General features: G+C 40.1%; 1 protein-coding gene and 1 long non-coding RNA gene across 3 annotated transcripts in view; one reads left to right on the top strand and one right to left on the bottom strand.

Annotated features, from left to right (window-relative positions):
• Positions 1-27,829, bottom strand: part of Sertad2 (SERTA domain containing 2) — a 117,217-nt gene that overhangs the window by 78,520 nt on the left and 10,868 nt on the right. Inside the window, exons 1-2 of one of the 2 annotated variants that reach the window (XM_070004520.1) lie at positions 25,700-25,752; positions 17,957-18,059 (exon numbers count right to left, since the gene is read on the bottom strand). The exons of the other annotated variant lie outside the window; for it this stretch is intronic. The gene's annotated coding sequence lies outside the window, so the exon portion shown is untranslated. Of the gene's footprint in view, positions 1-17,956; positions 18,060-25,699; positions 25,753-27,829 lie in introns of those variants that run through there. 2 annotated transcript variants of the gene reach the window in all.
• Positions 666-16,679, top strand: LOC138815248 (uncharacterized). Its single transcript, XR_011368228.1, has 3 exons — positions 666-848; positions 11,567-11,867; positions 16,028-16,679. It is a non-coding gene; the product is annotated as an uncharacterized lncRNA (long non-coding RNA).

Raw genomic sequence — 27,829 nt, 5'->3', positions numbered from 1 at the left:
GATACTTGTAACTCATGCAATAAAATTAAGATATAGTCTATATGGCTAGATTCTAACTTTGTGGGGAAAAAAACCCACCAAGCAGCACATTTATAAAAATGTTAAAAGTGAGTATGACTAAGCAGCAAAATGTTGCCTGGTTTTTATTTTTTAACATATTCTCTTTCATATTTTGATATTTTTACATTTTCTAAATGAATACACACAGATGTGTTAACAAGAGAAATAAGAAATAAAAAGTGTTAATAGAAATAAAAATCAAAACTGCAACTGTAAGTATTTTGTTTTACTCAGGAAGATCAGAACTCTGGTTAATCTCCAAGTTTTTAGAATAGAGGCTAACACACACCTAACTTTCCTCTTGGGAGAAAACTTAAATAAAAGGATCCTTCAGGGAATAGGTGTGAAATCCACAGAGGCAAGTGTGGCAGCATGAACAAAGAATACGACGACGATGATGACGACGACACTGTCATGTTGCAAGTTGGAAGGCAGAAGGCAGAATAGACAAACAGCACAGAAAAGAACCCCTTGAAAACAGCATATCAAATGAGGTCATGCCTTTGAGATGATGAAGTCCAATGATGAAGTCCACAGGGCTAAATGTCACAAAGCCCAAGGATAAGGCCTCTTCCTAGTCACAGGGATAGAGGCTGAACCTCCTGCCTTCTTTGAGCCAGCTCTTACCTGGCCGGATCTCTTCCCTCCTACCCAGTAGAGCCCATTAGGCTGCTTCCAGATGACAGGGACTTCCAGAGTCCCTACAAGTCCTGTGCCTCCTCCAGCTTCTTCCACCTTCCAATCTTGACAACACGCTGTTAAAGCTCAGAGGGAAGAGACTCCTGAAGGTAGCTAAGTGGGCAAATCAGAATCCAAAAGTCAATAATACTTGTGGCCAAATGTCAAAAATGGATGAGATTATGCACAATTGAGAATATACTTAATGTCTTCTCCATGGGAACTATTTGTTAAGTGATGAAGGGTATATAAAGAAGAATTAGGTCATTTGGAGAAGGTCTAGGAAGAAAAGGGGCAGAATTGGAATGTGAGCCTACATGTGCCTGACCATGAAGTTTGTGACCTTATTACTACTAGTAATACTATACAACAGTAGTGCTAACGTGAGTTTAGTGTTTATTAATGTATGCAGACCACAGCTGCTCTCATAACACTATTAGACACAAACTGACAGAAGAAGCCTATATGCTGAGAGGCTCCTGGGACTCAGGCTGAATGAATTGAGCTGTGGGTGGGTGGGATATCTGGCATGTCTGCCCGCTGGCAGTGCCAGTGCCCACTCACCCTGGCCAGTGGCACCTTTAATTAGGAGTGAACATTTTGACCTGGTGAATCTGGATAAGAAGCCACCGGGGCCACTGATAGCCTCACCAGTGGTTTTCTGGAGCCTGCAAAGGCATGTTTTGTCAGAGGGCTGAAACACCAAGGAGAAAAGCTTACGCTCCATTCATCTACAAATGGGGAGTCAATTAAGGTTTTCCAGTGAGGTTTTTCAGTAAGCAGTGTTTTAGGAAAATTAATCTGAGAGTAATGAATAGGATGGGCTGAGGGGAAAAAAAAAACTGGGTGGCAGACACCAATGGGCCAGGCAGCTATTCTAAGCCACAAAGCTTATTTTAGCTTTAACAAAGCTATGTATAACATACAGAAAATAAGTCCTTGGAAAAATATCTACCTGAACACAAAATAACTTACAGCTTAAAAGAATAAGCTACTTTAATATCTAGCTCTCTGTATACTAGCTCACATAAGAACTAGGCAGCTCCTTTCAAAAATTATCAAAAGAGGAAGTGGAAGTGTGGCTCAAACGGTAGAGCCTCAATCAGCCTTGAACAGAAAATCCATATGACAGAGTGAGGCCCTGAGTTCAAGCCTCACTACTGACATAAGAAAATTAAAAATTATTAAAAGAAACCAGATGCCAGTGGCTCACACCTGAAATCTTAGCTACTCAAGAGGCTGAGATGATGAGGATCATGATTCAAAGTTAACCCAGACAGGAAAGTTCATGAGACTCTTTATCCCCAATTATCCAGCAAAAAGCCAGAAACAGAGCTGTGGCTCAAGTGGTTAAGTGTCAGCCTTGAGTGAAAGGGGTGGTGCCTAGGCCCTGAGTTCAAGCCCCAGTAGCAGCATGTGCACACCTGTGTGTGGGCATGTGTGCACGCACACGCACACACACACAAGAAACAGAAACAAAGACATGTCTAGACACAAACTGAAAATTTTATAAAGTAGACTCTGAGACATATATTATTAAGTTGATGAGCACATTATGATGAAAAGAAAATTAGAATTTTATAGGGAATTGTAGTTTTAACAACCTAGTAATATAAAAACCTAGAGATAGTGAAGAGCAGAGAAGGTAATATGTGAAGATTTATATATATATATATTATATATATTATATATATATATATATACAATAAGAGTTATGGCCTATTTAGACAATACAAACTAACAAACTGACTTAATATAAAGATTTAGATATATTTATGAGATGCTAAAATTAATAGAATAGTTTTGTCAAGTTGAAATATAAAAACTAAAGTCAAATTTTTAAAATTTCCTTTTTTAGGTATATTATCATTAAAATGTTAGACAAATAAATTACTTATTTTCAGAAAGTAACTGTGATGAGTACATAAAAGATACTATACTCTAGCTTAATAAATCCACTTTAGGATCTAGTCTAGGAAAATAGCTGAATAAAAGCTAAAAGGCACATGCAGAAAATACATCACATAGCATGTCTTTAGGTGCTAAAGACAAAATATGTAACTTGACATTAGGGAATTGGCTGGTTAGTCATGATTTATAAACATAGTAAGATATTCACAGTATTAAGTAAATTACTATAAAAATAGAGAAATACAAGAAAATGACAGTTGGATCTTATTTATTTAGAGATATCGTCTCACTACCTACTCAGACACATACCTATGCCACCATCTGCCTCCTTTATTTTTTAACCACATAAAATAGAGAAACCCATGTCTACGTAATTTTTTTTATTGTGAAAATACCATACAGAGGGGTTACAATTACGTGGGCAAGGTAATGAGTACATTTCTTATCAAGCATTGTTGCCTCCTCCTTTGTTTCCCCTTACCATCCCTTCCCTTCTCCCTGTCCCCCCCTTACATAATTTTTAAATATTAGCTTATTGTCTATTCCTTTTTACCTACTTTTCTACAGTGTGCTTTCTCTGATATAAGGCAGTGTATTTGTGAGCTACCTCTAAAATTACACTAACAAATTATTCTGATGCTCAGTACTTAAAACAGCTATCACATGTTCATGTCTACAGGTTGGCTTCAACTCAGACTGCAATTAAGATGGTCCTTGGCTTTGGCCAAGGTTGGATCCAGTTGTGTTTTATATGTCTATCTTTGTGTGTGTATATGTGTGTGTGTGTGTGTGTGTGTGTGTGTGTGTGTGTGTGTGTGTGCACATGCCAGTCCTGAGTGTTGTCCCTGAGTATTTTTGCTCAAGGCCTTGTGTTCTACCACTTAAACCACAACTCCACTTCCAGCATTTTGGTGGTTAACTGGAGATAAAGAGTCTCATAAACTTTCCTTCATGGGCTGGCTTTGAAATGCAATCCTCAGATCTCAGCCTGAGATCTAGTGGCATGAGCCACTAGTACCTAGCTAAAAGCCTACTTTAAAGCTCCTGGTCACCTGGGACTACAGGTGTACACTACTACATCCAATTTCCCTTTCAGGGAGATGGAGTTTCATGGACTTTTCTGCCCAGTCTGGCTAGAACAATGATCCTTCTAATCTCAGCCTCCCATGTAGCTTGGGATGACAAGTGCTACCCTACTTTGTCCAACAATGTACTCACAGTCTTCCAAAGTTCATTTGCCTAGGACATTAGGTAAAGATTACCTGATAGCCAAGCACCAGTAGCTCACACTTGTAATCCTAGCTACTCAGGAGGCTGAGATCTGAGGATCGTGGTTCAAAGCCAGCCCTGGCAGCAAAGTCTGTGAAACTCTTACCTCCAATTAACTATCAAAAAAGATGGAATTGGAACTGGGGCTAAATTGGTAGAGCACTAGCCTTGAGTAAAAACACTCAGGGACAGTGCCCAGGCCCTGAGTTCAAGCCCCAGTACCAGCACACACACAAAAAAAAAAAAAAGAAAAGAAAAAAAGAAAAAAAAGAATGTTGACAAAGAATGAGATCCAGGAAGTCAGAACTTAAGTTTTCCACAAGTCTTGTAACTGCCAGGTTCTAGAAATAATCTAGGAGAAATCAGCAGTTTTAAGCAGGTTGCAATGGCAACATCTTATTTAAACAACTTTTCCAATTTTCTAAATTCAAACTGTAGTTTTCAGGATACTTTTCCAGCTTTTTATTACTGTGCTTTACATCTCTAAGAATAACCCGCACAGTGGTTTGAGTCAGGCCCACATAGATCTTGCAGAATAGCATGCAGGTACTAGGTAAAGGTGGTGGAGTAAGGAATGAACTTTCTCATTCCCATTCTCTGTGCATTGCTCCAATCACTCTGTTCAACACTCACCACAAACTGGCCCTCACGCCCTTACAAAGCAGCCTCTTTTTTTCAGAGAAGACATGTGTCCATGAAAACATGTCGGCTTCCAGTCCTATCTGCTTACATCGAACTTAGCTTACTAACAGAGCTCTCAATGGCCACATCACCCTCCTCTTCAACACTTGCATCAACCTGCCAAACCCCATCTCCCCATTTGGTCCATCTACTGTTTCACCCTTTAAATCCAGAACTTCTCCCCCTTCATAGCCTCTCTGTTCTAGCCACCCACAGCCAGTCATTACTGCCTACATATGCCTTGAGCTATGCCATCTCTGTGGCTCTCTCCCAACATTCCCTCTCTCTGGAATGCCTTTCCCTGTTCGCACCATCCCTAACCCAACTTATTCTTAAAGATGTACTTCAAATGGCGCTCCCTTCAGAAAGCCTTCCCTGCTGGCACTAACAAGACACCGTGTCTTCTCTGCACCAGCATAAAAGTTTATACTTCCACTTGTCTAACTATTGGTCAATAAATCTCTCTCCACCTTAAAATCGTTAACAATAACATCTCTTCCACACAGCTAATTGCTGAACCAGCAAAGGTCTAAGTTTCAGTGAAGGTAAGAGTGCATGTGTGTATGTGCGTGCGTGCACGGGCATGTGTATGTGTGTGTACACACTCACATATGCATGTAGAAGTAGGAAGGGACAGGGGTCTAGGCTGGCTTTCACAAGATCCTTACTCCAAGTGTTCAGAGCTTGAGAGCTTCCCCACCCTGTGTGTTCACAAGACCTGAAATGTTACAGCTGTTGCTGGGTCTCACCAACGAGATTCAGATTTGATGGGTTAGGCAGGGCCCAAGCATGTGTTTTGTTTTATTTTGTTTTGTTAAATTTAAACTCTTCAAGTGATTAAATGCACAGCCAGAGAGCAAAATACAGTCCTAATAGTACAGTCCCAGCAACAATAAGCATGTGGTTTATGGCTAGCAGAGTGCACCTACCCACATCTCTAGGACCCCTTCCTCATTTTGCAGGTCCAAACAATGCTCAAAATCTCCTAAGTTCCCTACCTCGACCTGCCTCTTCCCTAGAATTTCCAATGCTAAAAGTTTATTACTTTCCTTCCCATGTTCCCCAGGAAATAGAGTTCGAGAGAAATCTGGAATGAAGCATTGTCATAAAACTAAGTTCCACTGCGTGGATCATTAATGAGCCTTCTCTTGGTTTGCATATATCGTAACAGCTTCTAGATGCCAAGATCTTACTAAGTCCTACAAGAGGTCATGTATGCTGAATGTATACATATCTTAATTTAACTCTTAGGCTAACCCAGTGTCTTTGCAGAAGATAAAACAGACTTGGCATGGGAGGTGAAGCAACCTGTCCAAAGGTCACACAGCTGGGGAGTGGTATTGCCTAATTTCGAAGCTCCTGCTATATTGTATAACCTCTTTGTTACACTTTAAGAAGACATATGTTACCCTAAACTTGTTACTTTGTGCAGTGGCTCATGACAAGAGCAAGTAAGAAGAAAAAAACCCTCTGGTTAGTGGACAAGGGGTCAGGAAAGCATCACAATGGGACAGATGGCTCTGCTCCTGAGGTCTGTTCTTGGTGACTGTGTCCCTAACTTGCCTCCTTCCTCCACTCTGATGCTCTCATCCTCTGTAAGCATTGCTGGTGCCTTCTGCAGCTGCAGCATCTGGGCCTGGTTAGAAGGGGAAAGTGGGGCAATGCAGCAGCCATTTGTATGTAGGGATTGCTTGGAATTGCAGACTGCCCTATTTGAAATGCATCAGGAAAAATGCAATTAGAAAATCTATTTATTAGATTTATTATATTTCATTCATTAAACACTTAAATTAAGACCTTATGTTCACAAATAACAACCTGACAGGGTTTGATGAAGAAAATTTATCCACTGAATCTCGATCTGGCTTGTGAAATATAGTCTAAAATATCTAAAAATGTTTTTATTTACTCAGGCATACTAACATTTAACAAAGGTAATTCATACTTAAAAAAAAAAACTAAAAAATTCAAGCCAGGTGCCAGTGACTCATGCCTGTAATCCTAGATACCCAGGAGGCTGTGGATCTGAGGATCAAGGTTCAAAGCCATTCCAGGCAGGAGAATCCATGAGACACTTATCTCTAATTAACTACCAAAAAGCCAGAACTGTGGTTCAAGCTTTAGCCTTGATCACAAAAGCTCAGGGACAGTGTCTAGGCCTTGAGTTCAAGCCCCAGTACTGGCATGACTAAAGAAAAAAGTAAGAGCCTGATGGTGAACATGTGTAATTTTAGCACTCAAGAGGCTAAGGAAGGAGCTGAGCACAGGTGGCTCATGCCTGTAATCCTAGCTACTCAGAAGGCTGAGATCTGAAGATCACTCTTTGAAGCCAGTCCAGGCAGGAAAGTCATGAGACTCTTACCTCCAATTAACCACCAAAAAGCCAAAAGTGGTACTGTGGCTCAAGTTAGGTAGAGTGTCAGCCTTGAGTGAACAAAGCTCAGGGACAGAACCCTGAGTTCAAGACCCAGTACTAGCAGAGGAAAGGGATAGGGGAAAAAAAAGGAGGGGGTAACAATGTCCAATAGGAAATGTACTCATTACCTCACTCATGTCACTGTAACCCCTCTGTATAGTATCTTTACAAAAAAAAAAAAAAAAAGAGGAAGGAGGATCATAAGCCTGGGATAGCTCAACAAAGAGAGAGGGAGATGGGGGGGGGGGGGCAGGAGGGTGAGGGATGGGAAGAGGTGGAAGCAAAGAAAGAGGAGAAAAATTTTCCAAGGCAAACAATAAAAATAGCCTAAAGTTGTTTTCTTTTGTCCTCACTCTGTTGTCAGAGATTCTTGGCTGCTCTAGGGAAGACTACATGTCCATTTCAACCAACAAACTTTAGGATTCCATTCCACACACACCGCACAGCCCCATCAAGCCTTGCCTACTTATTGCTCGCATTCTACAATTATTCTTTTAGAGCATACATGCTTTCACCACAACACCAGTGCAAAGTAATGCCAATGACCCAGAGGACATTCTGGATGGGAGATCAGGACCACTGAAAGCTGACCATGTTCACTTGCCGCCCAATTCCACCACTACGCAGTCACCCAGACAGCAAATAAATGAAGAACAAATGCTGCTCTCACGTAGGAACCTAGCTGCAAGTTGAAGGCTACGTTCAGTAGCATAGAAAGCACAGTTCAATGGACTCAGTATTTACATTTTGTTTTGTTTTGTTTTGTTTGTTATGTTGTCCCAGCAGGTCTTAAACTCTTAAGCTCAGACCAGCTTCCCTCATTGGCCTCCCAAGTAGCGGAGAGTAGTTGAGACTACAGACATACACCACCACATTCTTTATGTTTTCCTAAATTCTCATTCCAAATCTCAGAACAGAAGGAAGCCCAATGCAGACACACAGAAGAGAATATAATGGGGAGTTAGAGTGCAGCAAGGTGGCCAATGAGGCATGATAAACATAACCAGATTTCAACGACTATCTTGAATGGCTTACAATGAAATGAGCTTTGTGGGAAGAGCTAAATCTAGGAGTCACAAACTCTAGACCAGGGCTGGCTTTGCTGTTGAATTAATTATGTTAGTCACTGATCTTTCCTGTACCTGGAAGTGTTCAAATCTGTATGCTCAATTCAGTGTTACAAAAAAGAAACAAGTCACCCATGCCCTAAAATCCTAGAAGCATGACCATAAGATAATATTTATTACTATTTATTTCATTTATCAAGCCAACATATTTTGATGGCTTAGTAACAGCAAAATCATACAAGGAAGTTAAAGGTGACTTTACTCTCCACTTCGTGTCCTGCCCCTTCCAGAAAATAATGGTTTGAGGTCAACCTCTATGCTAAGGGCTCCTGAGTCTCAAATAACTGAACACTGCATAAACTTTTAGATTAAAAACAACTTTATCATCTTTAATCACTTCAGGAACTATAAACTCAGACAATCCCCTCCTTGAGATATCAAGTAGCTGGAAGTAGTTGAGACTACTGACATGTACTACCACACTCAAAGCAGAGAAGGTTCAACTCCAATCCTCCTTATACAACAAGGAGGGAAGGACTGGAGGATGACTCCTCTCTTCTCAGTACTATACCTCACCTAGCTGGAGGCTAACAAGCTTAAAAAGTTAAACTCCAGGCTTATAAAAAGTGGGGGGGGGGGAGGGAGGAAATGTTAGCAGACTTAGAAAAGCACACAAATGTTGATGGATAGATTTACATATTCCAGAACAAATGTCTGCTCCATGCCAAGACACAGCACAATATCAATACCTGATGTGTCTTCAAGCTCTCCAGACATGTACCATCTGCCATCACAGCCCCTGCTCCCACTGGCTTAGGCCTGCGTGGATCCCGGTGCACAAGAGCTGTGTGCATGATCTAGGCCAGCAGTTCTCAAAGCGGGGTCTGGAGGGGTGGCCAGGACCTTCTGGGCGTCGGATCTCCAGACCTTTTCAGAGGGTGCACAAAGCTAAGACTATTTTCACTATAATTCTAAGATTTTTACTTGCATTTTTCACTGACAATATTTGGGTGGATGGGATTTCTGGGGTCTTGTCATGCGCAAAGGCAGAAATAGCACTACGGCTACCCCTCACTTCTAGGCCTAAAGAAATGCTGGGTTACTTCAAAATGACAGGAGAAGACAGGGTAATAAGGAGAAGCACTTCCCTGAGGAGTCCTCTCTCCTGAGTATACATCCTTTCAGTGCTCTGTGATGAAATGGGAGGGCATACAGAAAACATCTGTGCCACACCAGGGTTCATAGGGTGCCTGGAGAAAAAGTACATTGCCTATGTTTGCCTCTAAACCAGATGGAGCTGATTTTTCAAGTACAGGAGACCACTTCTGCTTAAAGGCATGACAGTCACACAAGACATGGTTATTCAGACTTGAAGATTTGGCAGACAATAAGCCTGTCACAGTTTTGGTGCCAGTAATAAAATTTGGGCTTTCAAATGAAATGGGAATTTCAGAAAATTTGTATCTGCCACTAAAAGCTTGATAGCTTCCCAATTCATAGTACTTTTCTAATGAATCAGTGGTAAAGTGTGACATTTTAATACTGTACAATGTGCCAAGTACAGTGGCTTTTACTTATAACACTATTAGTTGAGAGACAGAGATAGGAAAGATCTTGGTTTAAGACTAGTCCAGGCAAAAAGTTTGAGACCCTATCTCAACTAATAAAAACTGGGTGTGGTAACACATACTGTCTTCTTAGCTGTGCAAGAACAGTAAAATAGGAGGATCACAGTGCAGGCTGGCCTGTACAAGACCCTATCTCAAAAATAACCAGAGCAAAAAGGGCTACAGGGGATATGGCTGAATTGGTAGAGTACCTGTCTACCAAGTACGTGGCTCCAGTATTACTAATAAATACACACACACACACACACACACACACACACACACACACACACACACACACACACATACAACATAATGCATTATTTCAACCACAGAAAAACCTACTTAGCTCAGTAACCAGTATTTTCTAAACAATCAATGTATACTATTCATGCATGAGAAAAAACCTTTCAATATACAAAATAAGCCACAAGTAATATAACAAATAACTAAGAGTTCATTGGTATAGTTTCAGGTCTCACATTGCCACAAACTTTCCAAAATACCATTTATCAAATTTTACTTGCATAAAAAAGAAGACTATCCACAATTACGTGGAAAGATAATGAAAATATTCCTACTTTTACCAACTACATATCTGCCTGAGACCACATTTTCATTCTATGTTTCAACAAAGGGTACATGACAACCACCTAAATGCAAAAGCAAGTGTGAACTGGACACTGGTGGCTCATGGCTATAATCCTAGCTATTCAGGAGGTTAAGATTCGAGGATCACAGTTCAATGCCAGCCTAGACCGGAAAGTCCATGAGACTCTTATCTCCAATTAACCACCAAAAATCAAGATGTAGATCTGTGGCCCAAATGATGGAGCGAGCATGAGTCTTAAGCAAAAATGACTCACAGATAGAGACCAAGCCCTGAGTTCAAGTCCCAGACTGGCACGCACACACACAGCTGTGAGCATCCAACTGCCTCCCATAGATTTAAAAGACAATAAAACAGTATGATTCCACTAATAGTTTTGGTAAAGTTCAGTTCTGTTTCATAAAAAATATATTACTTGAACTTAAGGTATAGCTCATGGTACAACACATTCACAAAGGCCGTGCCTTGATCTCAGATATCAAAACGGGTATTTATGTTAACACATAATGGATTTTTTAAAAAATGAATTTCAACTTTTTCTATTAGTTAATATGGTAGATAACAGATAGAACCTACATTAACACAAAGTTCATTGAGGCTATCAAATATTCTGAAATGTAAAGGAGATTGAGTGCAGAGTGAAATCAGCACGTAAAAACTCCACTATGAAACTAGTAGGCCACAAGATTCTCTTCTTTCCAGCTGACCAGATACTGTCAACCCTTTGCTTCCCATGGAACCAAGTGCTGGCTTATATTCTTTTTTTGGGGGGGGGGTCCGGTTGTGGGGCCTGAACTCTGGGCCTCGGCGCTGTCCCTCAGCTCTTCAGCTCAAGGCTAGCACTCTACCACTTGAGCCACAGTGCCACTTCCGGCTTTTTTCTTATGTGGTGCTGAGGAATCGAACCCAGGGCCTCGAGCATGCAAGGCAAGTGTTCTACCACTGAGCCACCTTCCCAGCCCAATTCTTGTCAGTAGTTCTTTATATATCCTGGTTATGAGTTGTCTGTTACATTCTAACTAGCTTATTCAATTTGTCTTTTAATGAATACTACTGTTCATCAACAGTAGTCAAATGTATCCATCTTTCTGTTATTGTCAGTACTCTGTGTCTTGTTTGTAAATCTTCCCTTATTCCTAACTTTGTTACATTTCATAGTTAGATCCACAGCACTGTGTGTTCATCAGTTATTTAGCATCTCAATGGGCCTTGACTACCAGCAGAAAAGTGCTCAACCTTTCTTCTCTGCCTTCTCTGTCTCACTCAGGAGATGTTATTTCTTTTGGAATCTTGAAGAGATGGAAGGCTACAGATTCAAGTGTTTCCATTGACTATAAAAAACAACAACAACAACAACGAGGGCCCTTCGTTTTGTCATCATCTACAAGAAAAGATTACAAGAAAGAATAAGAAACTAACCATTCTACCAGCAATACTACAATCAGAAGAGCTGCTGCTCTTCTGCCACAAACACTTTTAAGAAAGCTGTGTGGATGATTTGAGAGAGAACTGAAAGCGCATTGGGAAAACTTATAAGTCCACAGGATTTCAGCATTTCTAAGCAAAAGGTAAATCTTTAACTGAGGGCCTGATAAGAGTATGTCACTTGTATTACTTAACTTTACAAAGGGCTGGGGAGTAGCTCCAGAATATTCCTCAGTAAGAGGGGTGCTGTCACATACACTAGGGGAATGAAAAGGGTGTTCATGTCATGTATTTGTCACCCTCTGAGAATTTAGCATCTTTCTAAATTGTAAGTCATTTCTTCGATAAGACTTAATAAATACCCAATGCCCAAATATCTGTTTAATATAAACTTCACTGCTACTTTTAATGTCTAGCACAGTAGTTTTCAAACCATAGATCAACTGTCCATTAATGACTCATGAAATCAATGAGCTAAGTTATAATTAGAATTATTTTAAAATGAACTACAATGGAATGAGTATGAGAAAAAGTATCTGAATACTTTGAATATAGTGAGGGTGGGCATTATTTCACAAAAATTTTCTTCAATTAAATTTGTGTGTAAATATATACCCCCATGCAATATATAGATAGATAGATAGATATAGATATAGATATAGATATAATTTTTTACCATTGGCTACCCAAGCATGTGAAGGCACTAGACCTAGACATTGCATGCTGATATAAACATACATGCAAGAAACCATCTCTTATCCTGAAATACAACTGCTCACATCCACAGGCTGTAAGCACATGACTAAAGGATGGATACCCATATTGATCATGAGTTCCTTGCTTAGAATTTTAAAACTTGGTACACAGACCATGTTTCTAGCCATAAGAAAAGTATTTTTTCAAGAGAAGGTATAAACCAAATACATAGAAACAGGTAGAGAGGAAAAAGAGAATTCTGACCACATGTGTTATTCCCTCCACATAGTTTGATGGCCTGAGTCTCTTTTAGATCCTATAAACCAACATATCTCAGATTCACTCCTAAATTACATTGATAGATTTCTGATACTTTCAATAAGGTATGCAGCCAGCTATGGTATTATACTGTACCTGTAATCTCAACACTCAGGAGGCTGAGGCAAGAAGATTATAAGTTCAAGGCCATCTTTTGCTTCACAAAAGATTCTATCTCTAAAAAAGAGAGAGACAAAGAGGCTTCTCCTTGAAGACTGAAGTAATGAACTGAAAATTTCAGTCCCATGTAATAACAGGTTGTTGCCTCAAGACCTATGGAATTTCCTCCTTCCCCCTTCTATGCATTCGTGTAAGAGGGAAAATAATATCACACTTCATAAAACTACAACTATAAAAAGGATTGTTGTTGAAATCCAACTTTGGTCTTCATTACTAAAATGAAACAAAAAGCAACTTGAGAGAAATGTGGTAAGGGAGGTTGGACCTCAAGGGCTTAGCAAAGCTCCCATATGCACCATTTATATTTGTATTTGAAGGCAACTAGAGACACTGTGGTAGAAAGGTACTGCAAAGATCTCTTTGTCTAAGATCTAAGGTAATCCCCACTCATTCCAATGAGTTCTCAGGCTCTGGAGAGCTGAGTGAGGGCAGTTACCTGTTTATAGAAAATCAAGTTCTGCTGCGGTTCAAGGGTTCAGTGGCAGATATATGAGAAAAGGAATAGAAGTTAGTTACAAAGCAAAAACTGAAACAAACAGATGATGAGGAAATTAAATGCAGCTCTTTGATTAAAGGGAAATTTCTCTTCCTATAAAAGGAAGTCTATAACAGCTTCCTCCCATTCCCATATCTGCTTTACTGGAGGTGGGTTTGCCCTTGAAACTTACTATTCCATTGCCTTTGTGTACAAATGAACACTTTATGAAGAATACTGCATCCACTGATACGGTGACACAATATAATTTGTTCAGCTTTGGAAGAAACTACTGAGCAGAGATTAACTCTGGCACAAATTAGATCTATAAGGCATTCAGTCAGAGTGTGTTGGCAAAGTGATCTCCTATAATTGATGGAACTTGTAATTATTCTGATCAACCCTATACTCCCTATCAATTCATTGTGACTTAAGAGACTGCTGGAATATCAGGATATATCCAGAAAGGCTCTCCCAGTTCTCAGATGATGATGAAATGTGGTTTGTTCACCATTAGCTCTTTGAAAATGTTCTCCCAGAAGTTAAAAGTTATCAGCTGAACTTGGTTAACAATGTATGAGTAATATATTATTTTCTCCATTAGAATTTCTAGGAACTTCTCTCGCCTTCTGGGCCAAAGAAACCTAATTTCTAACAATTGTAATTTGATTGCTTTTCATCTATCTATTTCAGCTTTATGGAGCTTGGATAATACTATTCTAAAGGTTCCAAAGAGGTAGGGATTATCATTTTTCGTACAAATAAGAGATCATGAGCCAGGCACTGGTAGCTCATCTTACCTATAATCCTAGCTACTTAGGAGGCTGAGATCTGAGGATCACAGTTCAAAGCCAGCCTGAGCAGGAAAGTCCATGAGACTCTTATCTCCAATTAACCACCAGAAAACTGGAAGTGGCACTGTGGCTCAAGTGGTAGAGTGCTCGTCTTGAGCTGAAGAGCTCAGAGACAGCGCTCAGGCCCAGAGTTGAAGCCCCACGACCAGAGAGAGAGAGACAGAGAGAGAGGGAGAGAGCGAGAGAGAAAGAGAGAAAGAGAGAGAGAGATCATGTAAGAACATATACAAAAGGCTTCTTGTTTGGTTGGTTGGGTATTTTATTTTGTTTTAGTAGTCCTGGGCTTGTAACTCAGTGCCTGAGGTTGCCAGGCAGGTACTCTACCACTTGAGCCTCACTCTCGGCATTTTTTGCTTTAGCTTATTTTTTAACATCCATTTATTTTTTTAATTTATCTTTTAACATGGTCTCAAGTTTATGTTGCAAGTTGACCTAATTACAGTTCTGATGTTGCTGTGATGACAGGAACAAAACACTACACCTTCTTTTTGTTGGTTGAGATGGAGCCTCAAGAACTCTATCCCTGGGCTGACTAGAAATCTGATCTTCCTTGACCTCAGTTTCCTAAATAACTAAGATTACAGGTGTGAGTCGCTGTGCCCAGCTTGGAACACACTGGCCTTCGCTGTGGAAGTGGGTCCTAGTCTCTGAAATTAACTGGAGTTTCACTTTCCTTCTGAAGGGCTATACTCTAGATTTTTTTTAATGGTCATTAAAAACTCAAGGGTCTGAGGCTGAGGCGAAAAGATGGCACAGGTTAAGGTCATCTGTGGTAATGTAGTGAGATCATGGTTCAATTTTGTTTAAAGGGCCCAGTACCATGACTCACTTCTGTAATCCCAGCTACTTGAGAAGCAGGCTATCCTTGACAAAAAAAAAAAAAAGTTTTAAGACCTCATCTCATTCAAGCCAGGCATGGTGGTGAGAATCTGTGATCCAGCATAGGTAAGAGGATCACAGTCCAAGGCCAGCCCTGGCAAAACATAAGATCCTATTTCCCCCTTTCTTCCCCCCTGCTCCCCGACGCCAACAACAACAACAAAAAACTAAAGCAAAAAAGGGCTGGACATATGTCTCACATGGTAAGATTGCTTGCTTAGTAAGCACAAAGCCCTAAGTACCAACAAAAAGGAAAAGAAGTGTGGCTAAAGCTCAATGGCAGAGCACTTGCTCAGCATGCACAAGACCTTAGGTTCAATCTCCAGTACTGGAAACCAAAATAAAATATACTGAATAGAAAAAAAAAAACCTACCACTGATTCTAAGCAATAATGTTTTATTATATGATTAAGGTCATTAGAAGGGTGTCCTTTGTTATTGTGAGTAACATGAAATGGTCATAAGGTGGGCTTTATTTTCAGACTATGGTTTTCTGTACAGAGAGGAGAAAAAGGTGAGAAGACCAGAAAGCTAGAAGTTATTCACGTGTTCGCTTCTAGCACAGTGAAGGGAATACTGGAGCAGCCAGCTCTAGTATGTGGCAGTGTACGCCCTTACTCAGGCTGTAAACCCTGGAATTCTGGCTCCTCACTTATAAAAAGAGAAAGATGATACTTCACAAAGTGGCGTTGGCTGCAGGAGTCAGAGGGATAAAGCTCATGAGAACATTTGAAAACTGCAATGCCCCCTACAAATCTCAGTGGTACTATTACTTAGTAATAACAATCCTGCCTGAATGGTATTGTTCAACTAACTCTTTTAAGTGCTAAAAAGAAAAAGCTAATGCTTTCTTGGAAGATTAAAATTAAAATTCGAATTTGTTTTCTGCTCTTGTCTCCAGCACGGACAGACAGCAAGATAATTTACTTGAGTGTGATAATGGAAGCCCAACCTGGCTCTCCACCGCTCTCCCACTGACTTCAGTTATCTAACATCTGGCCTCTGCCCTTACTCTTTGTTTACAATTACCAACGATCTCACACAGCGCTGAAAAAGTAATGCTGTAAGATGATAAGCTGGCATACTTGAGGAATCTTTAAAAAAAATTTTTTTTAACTTAAAGCTGGCTGGGACAGAACCCCTGCTGCCATTCCTGTAAGCTGCGAGCTGGGTTTCCCCAGGGCAGTCGGGGGAAGATCCCCGCCTGCCTGGCTTGCACAGTGCACTGGCTGCTTTCTGCATTGCATTCTGCGGCTCCCAGCCCTGCATGGCCGATCTCTGCATGGCCACTCCCTCCCTAGCAGCTCCTGGGCCAGCAGGCACAATGCACTCCACACCCTGCTATAGCCCCAGACTCAGATATCCACTGCAGACCGGAGCAGAAGTGAGAGTCCTTGGCCGACAGCTGTTACTCGCTCCCATTCTTTGTCCCTCCCAGAGAAAAGTGGAAGATGGTGAGAAGGAAAGACTCCTTTCCTTTGTTTGAGCAGGTTTGTATATCTGCCCTCTACTCCTTCAGCCTGCTGCAATTTAAAAACCACTGGTAGAATCATCTTTTAAAGGCAAAACTTGTTGTTTCCATTTAATGATTAAAATGCAAAACAAAAAAAATTTAAGTAGAAATTGAACAGTCCTCTTAGTTTGTTTTAAGCCATTCAATAGACCTGTTTCTCCTTAGGGTATATTTTAGTCAAGTATATGTATAAATACTAGTTATTGTGATTGCTAGTGTAGATAACTTGGAATTATGATAGGTTTATTTAAAATTTACTCTTTGACTGCACACTGTGTGCCAAAGTGTATTTTAAAGAAATCGTTTATTATTTTTAAAACTGTATTTGCCTTTTTAATATACAGGAATTTGAAACACTTTCTATCAGGGATAAGCTAAAATCAACATTAATTTGCTAGGAAGGTGAACTTCCAGGGGAGAAGTTAAGATGATCCATACCTATTCTGCCTATTTGAGTGTGTGTGTGTGTGTGTGTGTGTGTGTGTGTGTGTGTGTCTGTGTCTGTGTCTGCGTGTATGTGTGTGTGTGATTAGCTTTTTTGTTTAAGGCTAACATTATACCATTTGAGTCACAGCTCTACTTCCAACTCTTTGGTGGTTAATTGGACATAAGAGTCTCACGGACTTTCTTGCCCAGGATAGCTTCGAACTCATATCTTCCGATCTCAGCCTCCTAAAGTAGCTAGGATTACAGGCATGAGTTACCAGCATCTGACCCTGCCTATTCTTAATATCACCTTGAAAATTTACCTCAGAATCACAAACTGAAAAACAAGACTATCTACAACCTGAAGTATTCCCACTCCATACAAGCAGCTCCATAAACCATGGAAGGAAATTGTTCTTTTTCTACTTTTGTAACAGCTTAAAAATCAACCAGTAGAAATGAAAAAAAAAAACAACTTTGGAAGGGGTGTGTGTGTGTGTGTGTGTGTGTGTGTGTGTGTGTGTGTGTGTGTGTGTGTGTGTGTGTGTTTTAATAACAGACAAATTATATTTTAACGGTGGCGCTTCAACTTTGGAAGGGGTGTGTGTGTGTGTGTGTGTGTGTGTGTGTGTGTGTGTGTGTGTGTGTTTTAATAACAGACAAATTATATTTTAACGGTGGCGCTTCAACTCTCTCTTCCTCCTCCCAGTAAAATTCTGATTTCTAAGGAACAGAATGGCCCTTTCATGTTGGTTTTGTCTCCTCTAGTTAACAACACAAGAAATCACTATCATCCATCCCTTCAATTTTATGTAGCTTTCAGAGGCCAAATGAGCAAGAGCATCATGTGGTTAATAAATCTTGGCAATTAGCTGGTGAGGGCAGACTTACGCTAGATGGTTCAGAAGGCTCTCAGATGCGGGAAGCGGGTTATCTCATTGTCTAGGAGTTCCTGAATGCAGCAAGACTGTGTTGAACTGAACAAACGTCTTCACTGGGGGGAAAAACAAAAAAAATCATATATCATCATCCCACACAGTTAGATGAGAGAGGATGTAAAAGAACAGAAAAATTAACAACTGCCACTCTAAAGAAGTTATTTAATACAGTGAAAAGAAAGACACCAATGAGATATTAGCATATGCCTGTAATCTCAGCACTTGGGAAGCTGAAGCAGGAGAATAGTAAGCTACATAGTCACACACACACACACACACACACACACACACACACACACACACACACACACACACACTCACAGAGGGTGGGAGGGACAGAAGGAGAAGAGAGGACACCACAGAGTTTGGAAGGCCTGAATTTTGGTCACTCTACTACCATTTGCCAAGTTTTCAATTCTCTGAACTTGGCTTGGTGTGTTTCTAAAATAAGAATAACCACAATTCTCTTGGGCATCACACAGGTTTGTTGTTAGGATGATATCTAAACATTCAAAGATAAGTACTATACCTTAAACACTTGAAAAGGCAACCCCAGGATTTCTGACAATGACAAATTTCCTCACACTGCATTTACTCAAGTGTGACAGGAAATGATCAAAGCCAGGCCTTCCATAGCTCTGCCAACTGAGAATCTCTGAAGTGGGTCTGCTATCACAGCCGCCTGGAGTGACGTCAGGCTGCTGTCCACAGGAGGAGAAAGGCTGCCAGCTTCCACTAAGCCCAGGACTGCAGTGGCCAGCTTCCCTTGGCTGCATGGAAATAAGAATGGACTCTTTATGTGTGGTGTGTGTGTGCATACACTGGGTCACGTGTAGGCACTAAAACAACAAAACTGCTTGGTCTGGGCACACCACACTCACTTCAAATCTTGTTTTCACTAAGGAGATTACACAAACTTGAGCAAAATGCAACTTTCACTTTGGCTGCTTGGAAGAGGGAAAGAATTGTATGTCATAGAAACTTCACCCTTAGCTTGATTTCACAGCAGAACATCCAATTATTCTAGTTTTTACAGAACCTTCTTCAAGCTCCGCAATCAATAAGGAAGACCTTATGGACACCACAGATTTCAAAGCATAAAATATATTCAAGTGTAGTAATGGAGTTTTATAGAAACATCTTCATTTTACCAATAGTTAGAGTTGCTTTATTTTTTTTCTGGTGCTAGTCCCGGGGTTTCCACTCCAGGCTGGGGTGTTGTCCCTGAGCTTTAGTCTAGCACTCAAGTCTAGCACTCTACCACTTGAGCCACAGTTCCACTTCTAGCACTTTTGGTGCTTAACTGGAGATAAGTGTCTCATGTACTTCCCTGCTCAAACTGGCTTCGCACTATGATCCTCAGACCTTAGCCTCCTGTTCACAGGTGTGAGCCACCAGTGTCTGGCATTGGAGTTGCTTTTTACCTGTAAATTCAGCAAGTGTTCATTCAAGTATTAACATACTCTAAATGGATCCACTTTGAGGAGACATCTTGTTACATTTATTACTATAAAGGAAAAAAATCTGGCATATTAACATTTGTCCATTCATAAAATTCCTGGCAGAAAGCAACCTGTTAAATCAAATTTAAAAGAGCAAAAAGAAAATAGGGGCTACATTCATTACAATCTTGTGTCAACTATCCATCACCATCTGGGACAGCAGTCAGATCAGGAATAAGATGGGAACAGATCATGTTTATAACTGGCAATGAAACTTTACTTCAGCCAATAAATCTAGTATAAATCTTAACACTGGAATACTGAAGAAGAGACATGGGGAATATTTTTGGTAGCTGGAAATGTATTTTCTTTGGTCCTACAAGAGTAACTAAAAAGGAGAGAAACTATGGCTCAGTGATTAAAAAAAAAAACAAAGCCAAGGAAAAACCTCTTGAGTTTGACTTTGGCTCTGTGGCTGACAACAGTATAAACCTAGGTCAGGTTTTTAGTGGAGACAAGCTTTTTTCTCAGTATAGGAGATGATAACAGTAAATACTATTTTCTAATTTATAGAAGAACATTAAGAAAAAGGAAGTTAGCAAGTGAAAGTTTTATGTAACATTACATGACAGGAATTAGAAAAGAACAGAAACATAGGCTGGGGATCCAGCCTGATATTGGCCAACTCTTCTGAGAGCTGGGGAGGAAACGTGCTAAACAAGTAGGAAGTGTTATTAGCACTTCCTTCACTTCATAGTTAGACACAACAATAGCACAAAAATATGGCATCAGCACAAGTTTTCTAGAGTTGGTTTCAGCAAGTAACACTGGACATGTGTTCTTCAAACACCTCAAGAACCTGAGTGCCTGTTCAACGTGAATACTGAAAACGGATACCACAACCTTTGTAGCAATATATGGAAGTCGTTCTGGATTTGAAAGTGGCTCTTAGCAGCTTCACAACTTGATGTAACAAAGGGTACTCGGATGTCCAAATTACTGAGGAGCTAGAACAACATGGTGGCTGGGATGTTTTAAATGCACAAGAATTCCACCATGCTAACAATGAACAATGATTATAGGGCAGAGCGCCACACACCCTGACCTAGTACAGAGTTCACGAACCTTATCTTTCAAAGGAATAAAACTTTGTCTTGCCTCAGTAATAGTAAGAAAAACCAAACTGACAGTAACCCTGATTCTACCCAACTTAAACTGAAAATCGACTATTTAGACTTTATTTTTTTGCCTTTTGACAGGGTCACTATAAAACAAAAACAAATGCACACTGAGAAAACATGACATGTGGAGAGTAGAAATGTGTAGCTAGATTGACCAAGTGCCCATGTTTCCAATTTCACAATGCATACCTAAACTCATGCCATACTCCAGTAAATCAGAACATCATCTGCTCTTCTGGTATGCTATTATCTGCTACATAAATGACCTCCTAGGAAGCAAAAGGGATTCTAAAAACTCACTGCGCTAACAGTCATAGGTGACTACTGTATTAAATCATTTCAACTTCAAAGCCATGCATAATACCATTTCAGTAACTGGCTAAATGAATATACAGAATGTTTTTTGCCAGAAACATTTTCCTAGTCACAAATGCTGGATTTTCCTCAGTACACCATTATGTACTGAGTTTGTACTGATACCTTCATCCCATCCTCATCAAGGAAAACTACTTTTTGTTTTGAATTCCTATGTAAGAGGCAATACTACTGCTAGCTGAAATACCAACAGCTTGGGCAGAAAAACAATTTGAAAACTTTCAAAAAAAAAGAATTATCACACCAATAACCTCCATCAGTAGACAAATGACTAATATAAGATGAAATGGAAAAATTTTAAAAGGCTTCTACTTTTTTTTTGGGGGGGGGGTCCAGTCGTGGTGTCTGAACTCTGGGCCTGAGTGCTGTCCCTCAGCTCTTCAGCTCAAGGCTAGCACTCTACCACTTGAGCCACAGCGCCACTTCCGGCTTTTTTCTTTTTGCTTATGTGGTGCTGAGGAATCGAACCAAGGGCCTCATGCATGCAAGGCAAGCTCTCTACCACTGAGCCACCTTCCCAGCCCCAACGTTTTTTAAGAAATAGGAAATTCAGGGGCTGGGGAGGTGGCTCAGTGGTAGAGTGCTTGCCTTGCATGCATGAGGCCCTGGGTTCGATTCCCCAGCACCACATTAGCAAAAAGAAAAAAGCCGGAAGTGGCGCTATGGCTCAAGTGGTAGAGTGCTAGCCTTGAGCTAAAAGAGCTGAGGGACAGCGCCCAGGCCCAGAGTTTAGGCCCCACGACCGGACCCCCCCCCCCCCAAAAAAAAAAAAGAGAAATAGGAAATTCAGCCAAGTGCTAATGGCTCATACCACTGTTCAAAGCTAGACTAGGCAGAAAAGTCAGTAAGACACTTACATTCAATTAACTAAAAAAAAAAAAAAATTCAAAGTGAAGCTGTGGCCCAAGTGGTAGAGCATCAGCTTTGAGTAAAAAAGCTCAGGGATACACCCAGGCGCTGAGTTCAAGCCCCAGTACTGAAGAAAAAGAAAGAGGAGGGAGGAGAGAAGGGAGGGAGGAAGACAGGGAGGGAGAGAGGGAAGGATGGAGGGAAGAAGGGACGGAAGGAGGAAGGGAGGGAGGGAGGGAGGGAGACAAGAAGAGAGATAAAACATTAAAAGAAAGAAAATATTTTAAAATGTACTGTGTGCAGCGGTTCAGATCTATTGACACAGCTACTCTGGAGGCTTAGGTGGAAGGGTAAGTTGAGCACACATGTTTAGTACCAGTCTGGACAGCATAGCTAGATCTCATCTCCAAAAATTTCTTATTCATATAATTATTCCATTATAAAAAAAAAAGATAAGAGTTTCTCCAAAAGATGTGGAACACCCCTCAGAGGCCCGTATGCAAGTACATAGATTCTACAGACAAGCCAAGCAGCGGTGGATCACCTTTCCTCCATCACCCAGTAGATCTGCCACTCATCTCTTGTTGTTATATGTGAGCAAAGCAGAAACAATAGTTAACTTCCTTATTCTACTGGTGGTGATGGTAGTATTCGACTTCACACACATGAAGCAGATACTTTATCAAGGAGCTACATCCCCAGCCTTTCAAATGCTGTTGTAACTCTAAATTAGCCGAAAAAGAAAATACTTCCATTGATAGCATGTTGTTCTTAGGATGTATTAAGTACTGAAAACAATAATAATAACACCAAGAGTTCATTCCCCATGTCACTCTAGGGTACTCATAGTCACTATGCGGGTGTAACATGAGCACGAGGAAACCAAGCTGTCCTTGTGCGATAGTCTTCATACTAGGGTAGGAAAGGCTGGGGCCCCGACTTGGTCTACTACAGCACTGTTTATGCTGGGATCTTTGCCAAATTACCGACAAATTTTTTGACAATTACATGTTTCACTATAATACAATTCCAATAATATTCTCAAACTACCCTTTGTTTTTGTCCAGTGGCAAATTAATTTTTAAAAGTCCTTCTGGAAATGTAAGAGAAACTGCTTAGCAAGCACAAGTCCCTGAGTTTAAATCCCAATATTACCAAAAGAAAAAAAAATTCCGACATTCAATTGACCAGTATAGTTTTTATCACATAAGATAAAGTTGAAGATGCACATGTTAAAAGGCCAAAATACTTCAAACAAAATACTTAATGGACTGTGGTCCTAAAATTTCACCATTCATTCTCTGAGTGTAATCTCTTTTCCAAACAATTTTTCTGCGAGTACTATATATACATTTTTATGAGCTAGTAAACAATGTTTTCATTGGTCATGCTGTAATTTTTGATCAGAATAAAAATTCCCAAGAAAGAAATGAAAATAATAAAGGACCCGAGACCAGAGCAGTTGCCCTTAGAATCCACACAAATTGAGGATGCCTATGAGAAACTCCAATACAGAATCTAGAAAGAAGCAAAAGTGAAGCTAAAGCTCTAACAACTAATCTATAAGAAAAGTTTAAGTGACAAGAGTTAGATGATAAAGCCAAGTGTGGTGGCTCACACCTGTTACCCTAGCTACTCAAGAAGTAGACATTGGGAATATTGTGTTTGGAGGCCAGCTTTAGGGGGGAGGGGAGTTCATGAAACCTCATCTCAATAAATATAAGGCTGGGCATGGTAGTTTATGGGGAGCATAAATAGGAAGATTACAGTCCAACAGGCCGAGGCCAAAAAAAAAAAAAGAGAGACATTATTCAAAGCATAATGAAAGCCAGAAGGATTGGCCAAAAGGACCATGATTGGTTTTTACCTGCTGGACTGTCTGAAGAAGGAATTAAACCTAATCCATGTATGATCCTGGCACTCAACTCCGTAGCTCTGAAGAAATGTTTCCTATGTATGTCTTTCACATCATGACAAAGCCAGCCTCTTTCTACTTAGAAAATAACATTTTAGCTTTTTGCGCCTTTGGGTCCTGATCTTTGCACTTTTTTTTCTTCTTTTTTTTTAACTCTGGGGAGTGGAAATAAAAATAAAGTCTGGTTATTAGATGGGAAACAAGAACCATTTCTCTTTTCATTCCTGCCCCTCTACTGCTGGTGGAAACCATAGCTACAGAGTTCAGGCACTGGATGCACAGCAAAATGAAACGTCCACAAAACTTTTCTGCAAAGCACTGACATTAAAAACTTATCCAAACGCAAGGTAGCTTCACAAACAAAATATTATTTCATCCTTCTTAAAAGTAACCAATAACACTTCAAGGATGTGCAATACAAATTTCAAACTTCCTCCAAACTCCAGGACTTTTCGCTAAAACTATAGTTACAATGTTCTTTGTCGTTATTTAAGAAAATTAGCTGACTTCAGAGTTCTGCATTTATTGTGATGTTTCATGTCATATCTAGACCTTCATCTGAGATATATAGAAACAGAAAGACATTAAAACATCCCTCAGAAGCTTTGAATTACAGTGTTATCATTCAAAATCCAAGTATTTTCATTATTCACAGACTTTAACAGATCAACAAGTTCCTCAGCACCACCAAACCTAAAACATTAAACAGACCACCTGAAACTGAAGAGAGACAGTAGACTTCTCTATACTTCTTCCAGCACAGAACCAGGGAGAGCATCCTGTATAGCTCTTTTTTAAGAACTATTTTAGAAGAAAAACGTTAAGAATCTGAAGATTTCCCCATGTTACTGGGCTGTGACAATTTTGCAGGGTGCTCTAGGAGTTGCCTTAGAAATGTTATAAGGAGGGGCTGGGAAGGTGGCTCAGTGGTAGAGCGCTTGCCTTGCATGCATGAGGCCCTGGGTTCGATTCCTCAGCACCACATAAGCAAAAAGAAAAAAGCCGGAAGTGGCACTGTGGCTCCAGTGGTAGAGTGCTAGCCTTGAGCTGAAGAGCTGAGGGACAGCGCCCAGGCCCAGAGTTCAGGCCCCACAACCGGACCCAAAAAAAAAAAAAAAAAGAAATGTTATAAGGAAACACATCTGACAACCCTCCCTTACCTATTTCTTTTCAAAACAGGCATATTTGGACAAAGATCCTCCTGTGCTGCCACATACTGGCATACATAAGTTTGGAAGATAACTTTCTTGTGGTGAGAAGCAATCCCAACCCCCCCAAAAAATATTTGCTGGAAAATGAGACATAATCCTTCTTAGACAGGAAGTCCTGAAGAAACCAGCATAGGTCAACTACCAGAGTAACCCTAGACTTGCCCAAAATATCAAAGACTATCCTGACAGTCAAGCTACTCAATTTCAAAAAGCAGTTGATTTTGCTGATATTTTCCATGGGTCATGTGCTTTGCTTTTAATAAAGGGAGAAAATGTATTTCAATTCTTCTGTTTTTTTATGAGTAGCAAAATTGAAGACATTTCCATTCACATTTGATCTGCATCTTGACAATACACACACAGTTGACAGCTTCCCTTCCTAAGTTCTAGAATAACATAAAGGAAGCTGAAATTTTTAAGAAAAAAATAAGATGGGCCAAGATAGGTATTTAACTAGCTCACAAAGTTCACATAACATGTTGTGTGCTGCAGTAGGAAGTAAGAAAATGAACAACAGGAGTGAGGAGGGAAGATAACTCTGAGTAATAGATGGAGGAGAAAAAAGCAACCAAAGTCCCTTATATAACTGTACGACAACAGCATAGTGGAACCCACTATTCTACACAATTAATATACACATGTGCTTTAATTTGTGCCCTAGGTACCAAGGAGGAATGACAAGTAAGAAAGACCCCTAAAGGAGAGTCACTTACACATGCTTACCGTATAGAGGATGAAGTAGCAAAGGAAGACAATTTTCTGGAAAATTGGACTTTCTAGAAAATGGAAAGGGGAAAAGAGGAATCACTACAAACTAAACATCAACTTTGTATATGTTGTATTACCTATTTCATATTAGTAATAATCACAGAGGTAAGTCACTCTGCTCCCATTTTACAACAAAGAAAACAGGCAGAGAGCTAAATAATAGACACTGTGAAGAGCTAACTCAATTTCCACTCCTCCTTTCCTCTCCCTAAGAGTCCTTGATTCTCAGCTTTAGGAGGGATACAGGTTAGTCTACGCCAGTCAGGAAAGAATGCTCCCCTGATGATAGTTACTGGTCCAGATATGGTTTGATGCCTAATCAGACAGAAAGACTGACAGCCTACATCTGTGGAGAGGTTTCTTATTTCTATGGTGATACTGTACTCTGTAAAATTAGACGGAGTCAAAACAGAAGCTGAAGCTAACAAAAAGTTAAAACTGACAAACATGCAAAGAATCTGAGCTATAGAAGTGAACAACTCTGTAGACTGCCTTACAGATTTGTTGGATTTGTTGTGAAACATGTCTTGAAATCCATGTCCACTGAGCTTGAGGGCAGTTTCTGAAAAGCATCCTGAAAAGGCTCAGGGACAGCACCCAGGTCCTGAGTTCAAGCCCCACGACTGACCAAAAAGAAAAAAGAAAATGCTCTGACCCAATAAAAATATGTATGCCAGATGCCGATGGCTCAGGACTATAATCCTAGCTACTCTGGAGGCTGAGATCTGAGGATCACGGTTCAAAGCCAGCCCAAGCAAGAAAGTCCATGATACTCTAATTTCTAATTTAGCACCAAAAAGCTGGAAGTAGAGCTGTGGCTCAAGTGGTAGGACACTATCCTTGAGTAAAAAAGGCTCAGAGACAGTGTCCAGGCCCAAAGTTCAAGCCCAAGGACTGACACAGAAAACAAAAACAAAATAAAACCCTCCAAGTAGTGGCCTTACTTGCAAACACAAAAAAAGACACCCCCTATACTATGCTTAGCAAAAATTCCCAAGTTTCATATTCTGCAGAACTTTTTACTTCACATACATTTCATTTTCAGTAGACTTACGGATTTTGATGGCTTAATAAATGAAAATAAACTTGTAGGGAAGATTTTAAGTTATTATTAATTTTCTAAGATATGCTATTGTGGTTATAGGGGAACATCCTTTTCTCAGGAGATGCACACTGGAGTACTTAATAGGAGAGTAGTGATGCCTGAAGCCGACCTTCACTTGGCACAGAAAAACAAGTAATACATACAGAGAAAGAGGGAGAGAGCCAGTCATAAAGCAATATGGCAAAATGTTAATAATTACTGAGTCTCAGTAGAGGGAGTGTGGGTGTGTATTGAATTATTCAAAAGAGTTTGGGTGCAGGAGAGATAGCACGGTCTAGTGTGACTGGACATCAGAATAACCCGGGACTTTCAAAACCAGAACCTCATCTCTGTCATTGTAGTTTGTCTTGCTGGGAGGGCAGAAGGAGCTTGAGCTCTAAAATCACAGCTCATTAGCATGGTGACAGTCCCAACCCCAGAAACAACTCATTAGGCTATTTTTATTCATGAAAAATTGCTTTTTTTCACTTAATACAGATTTAATAACAATAAAGAAATTAATATAGAACACACTCCGGATGAATTAAGAAATTCTCAACATTAAATAATGGCCTAACAAACTCACACTATGCGTCCCATAGTCTTTATGGATTGGCATGCCAAAACTGGGGGGGAAAAGAACAATATTGTTTAAGAAGGAGCATCAAGCCATTTAACCTTACTAAAATTATACTCTACCCCATGTCAAAATGACTCATAATCTGTTCAAGAATAAGGATAGGATTTCTTGAAAACTATCCAAGTCCAATTCTACAAATTCCAATTTTTTTAATTACTTAAAGGTATCCCAATGTATTCTATATGTGGAAAAAAACGCACTTTAAAGCCCAATATATACATTTAAGCCAGTGCACAAGCCTCCTCAGTTTTGTTTTTCTTACTTAAATGAATTGCAGGCCAGACTAACTCAGACATAAAATCAAGACCCTAACTTAAAAATAATGAATGCAGAAAGGGTTGGAGGTGTGGCTCAAGTGCCA

This window comes from Dipodomys merriami, unplaced genomic scaffold (genome assembly GCF_024711535.1).
Source record: "Dipodomys merriami isolate MVZ:Mamm:240054 unplaced genomic scaffold, mDipMer1.0.p SCAF_63, whole genome shotgun sequence".
In the NCBI taxonomy this organism is placed as follows: Eukaryota; Metazoa; Chordata; class Mammalia; order Rodentia; family Heteromyidae; genus Dipodomys; species Dipodomys merriami.
This window is presented reverse-complemented; position numbering and strand designations above follow the sequence as displayed.